This window comes from Orycteropus afer, unplaced genomic scaffold, assembly GCF_000298275.1.
Source record: "Orycteropus afer afer isolate SDZICR_OR568_19922 unplaced genomic scaffold, OryAfe1.0 scaffold07588, whole genome shotgun sequence".
Lineage (NCBI taxonomy): Eukaryota > Metazoa > Chordata > Mammalia > Tubulidentata > Orycteropodidae > Orycteropus > Orycteropus afer.
Genome location: NW_006929175.1, coordinates 1,757 through 5,349, shown reverse-complemented (window position 1 = coordinate 5,349; position 3,593 = coordinate 1,757).

Genomic DNA, 3,593 nt, shown 5'->3' with positions numbered 1-3,593 from the left:
TTTTACTTTCAACAGTTCATGCACATTTGATTTCACAGCCCCAATTACAATCCCCAACCATAAAAAGCTCTCCTCCCCTCTCCTCCCTGGGACTACCCCTTCCATGTATATGCCTTTCTTATCTACTCATTCCTGTCTGTCCAGCTTTCCCTCTTGGCAGTGAAATCTCTGATGTCTCATGGTTGATTGGTCTAAGGGGTGCATCTATCTCCCTAGGGTAGGTGGGTACATTTCCCTGGAGTAGGTGTTCTGTTGCAGCTCTTTCTACTGTTGGGCTGAGAGCCAATCCATGGAAGTGAGTCCACTTTCAGGCCTGAAGGACAACCTGGGGTCATAGTCTCAGGGGTTCCATCAGTCCCTGTCTGACCAGTAATAGAATGAATTCTTGACTTAAGCCTATTCCTATCTTAGCCTTGCTGGTCCTTTGAGATCTATCATCAACAATTTGGCACTCCAATTAGTTCAACCAACACATTTCTTTAAACCCTAAATGTATCTATACAGAGTAAAAACAAAAGAAGTATCAAGTTGTTTCAACAGACTTAGGGATAATTATTAGAAGTAAATGATTATCTTGTCACAACCAATGCATTCAGGGATAATTGCTAGAAATAAATGTTTACTCTGTCCACCTGTCACTTGCTTGCTACCATTCTTTCTTTCCATAATTGAATCCCATCAAACACGGAACTGATAAATAGTAATTGATTTAATCCTATGAGTAACATACATCTTCTGTATCATTATTACCATTTGGGGACAATATATTTACTGTACTTTTTATTGAGTAACATGGAAATGATGACTGAGTTGGCAGCCTAATAATAAACAGTCCTAATGTTATCAGAGTTGCTCTCTTGCATTGACAAGAATGGTGATAAACTGGGTTGTAATTGAGATAGCGAGGGGAGACTCTTACTCCTACTGCTGAGAATAATTTATCCTTACCCCAGTGCTCATTACAGTCAACATGCAGGTTGAGCCCTGAAACTGGGAGAACAGCCCAGGGTATTACCCTCCATCACATACAGCCCGTACACCGCAGCCCATGCAAGCTAAGCCACAGGAGCGGCTCACACAGGGAGGAAAGCACCTTACCTTCTTGCACACAGATGGGCATATCGCTTGGGATCCAGCCTAGGGTCCCATTAAGATGCTTCATGCACAGTCTTTTTGCAGAGCCCTTCAGCTTGAATCCGTCTTGGCAGTGAAACCGAGTCACAGAGCCTTCAAAGAAAATCCCTCCACTGGGGGTCCTGAAGCCATTTTCGGGGACGCCTGGGTCAGCACATACATTAAGGTCATCAAACCCTACAGTGACAGAGAGAGGAAAAGGTGCTTCTGAGTAATTCTCGTAAAGCTAGGGAATAGAAGATACTGCATTATTTCACACCTTGGGCAACCCCAACTACACCAACTAAAACAGCCAAGAACATAAACATTCTAATGCATATTTCTTTCTGGGTTCTTCTCTTTGCTCAGAAAAGTACTCATTGGAGTTTTCAATTCAATGGTTGTATGGAGTGAGGAGACTAAGGAAGGGAAACAAAAAAAAAAAGGAAACAAAGCGCCAAAGTAGAAATGTATAATGCTGAAGGGAGTTGAGGAGGAAGAAGTGATCAGACATATGTGGGGACATGAGCCTGGTTTGGAAGGATGGGCAAGATTTCAACGGGCAAAACTTTGTGGAACGGAGGCATGATGACACCCAAATGGGGAACAGCATGAGCAATGCTGGGGGATGGAGGGAGAGTATTTAGGGAGCAGCAAGTGGACAGGAGAGTTATAACCTGGAGTGTGTGGTAGAAGGCAGCCAGGAATGCACTCACGTGCACCCCACCCCTGTCTCAGAGTCCCCGTCAGCCACTCCTCAAGGCCTTGTCAGGTATCTCCTCCTCTGGAATGCCTTCCTTCATCCCAATTTCCCTCCACCCCCAAAGTCAACCAGACAAAGTTTACCATTTCCCTCCTCATTCCACCACTATACTGTGAGCGTGGCTCTGTACTGAGTTCTTTGTAGAATGGCCCCTCCTATGGCCTAGTGCCTAAAACATTTGACTGCTAACCAGAAGGCTTGCAGTTCAAACCCACCAGCCACTCCTTGGAAGGAAGGTTGGGCAATCTACCGCCACAGAGATACCACCTCGGAAACCCAAGGAGGGGTCACTATGAGTTGCCATTAACTCAATGGCAGTGAATTTGGTTTTTGGTTTATAATAGGCTGTGAAACCTTCAACGTCAGGTCCTGTGACTTTCATCTTTGTCCCCTGAGTCTATCATGGTGTCCAGAATAAAAGTGCTCCACAGATGTCTGCTGAGTTAATAAACAGAGTTGAAAAAGGGGGTTGGAGATATACTGCGGTGACCCTAAGAAGCCAGGCTAAGCAAGGAGGCCAGTGTAGAGCCATAGAGCAGGGCAAGGAGTACCTCAGCTTGAGGGGTTAATTGCAGGAAAGCAAGCTGACCTCTGATGACCAGAGCTGGTAAAGGGTGATGGGCCTGAAGGCCTGATGGTGGTAGAGACAGCAAGAAGGAGTATGGAGGTAGTACATTCCAGGATCTTGTCACCTGCCTGGATGTTGGGTTGAGGGGGTATCTGTGGGACTGTATGCCCAGCTGGCTGGAATGAAGAAAGATCTCTGACAGAAACGTGGATACTAGGAGCTGTTTCCAGGAAGCCAGGAGTAAGGAAAGGATCCTTTGTGGACCATGATCTAAATGTACCCTTACAGGCTCCAAATGTACCCTCACAGGCAGGAGTGTAAACTTCGCAGAGAGCTGGAAATCCCTAAGTGCACTTCTGCCCAATTTTATTACTTACAGCATCAGGTGACAAGTCCTTAATGAAAAGTTATGCAAATATGCAGAACCCTACCTGGTTCTGCATATTTGCATATTTGCAGAACTCCATCCCACCTGCACTCTGTGCCGGTGCTATGTCCAGTCATAGCAGAGGGGTGGAAACATCCTGTGTCACCTTATACAATCTCAGCTCAGACTCAGAAAGTAGACTCATTGGAGCTCCAGGAGGATTTATCTGGTTGCTAGGTGATGCCCAGATACCAGACTAATGACAAATCTGATCCTCTAACATGCTGAGACTTTGTGTGTGCATGTAGGACTCACTTGCTGCTTCCCTCAACTGACTCTAGACCCCGGACATTCTGCCAGTGCTGCTGTGCTGAAAGTCTTAGAGCAAAGAAGGCACTGAGGCTAAAGTACTTACTTCACACAGAGATCATGAGGTATTATGTTGCAAGGGTAAAGCCAAAACGAACCAAAACCAAACCAAACTCACTGCCATTGAGTTCATTCTGGCTCACAGTGACCCTATAGGACACAGTAGAACTGCTCCCATAGGTTTTTCAAGGCTGTAAATCTTTACAGACCTACAAGGTAGTCGATGGGTTTGAACTGCTGCCCTTTTTGGTTAGCAGCAAAAAATTTTAATCAGTATGCCACCAGAGCTCTTCAGCAAAAAGGAAAAATGGAAAGGCAGGAAGAACAGACCACATCCAAATATGATACCCCTACTTATTACATGGGAGCTCTGGTAGCGTAGTGCCTAAGGCAAATGCTAACCAGAAGGCAGG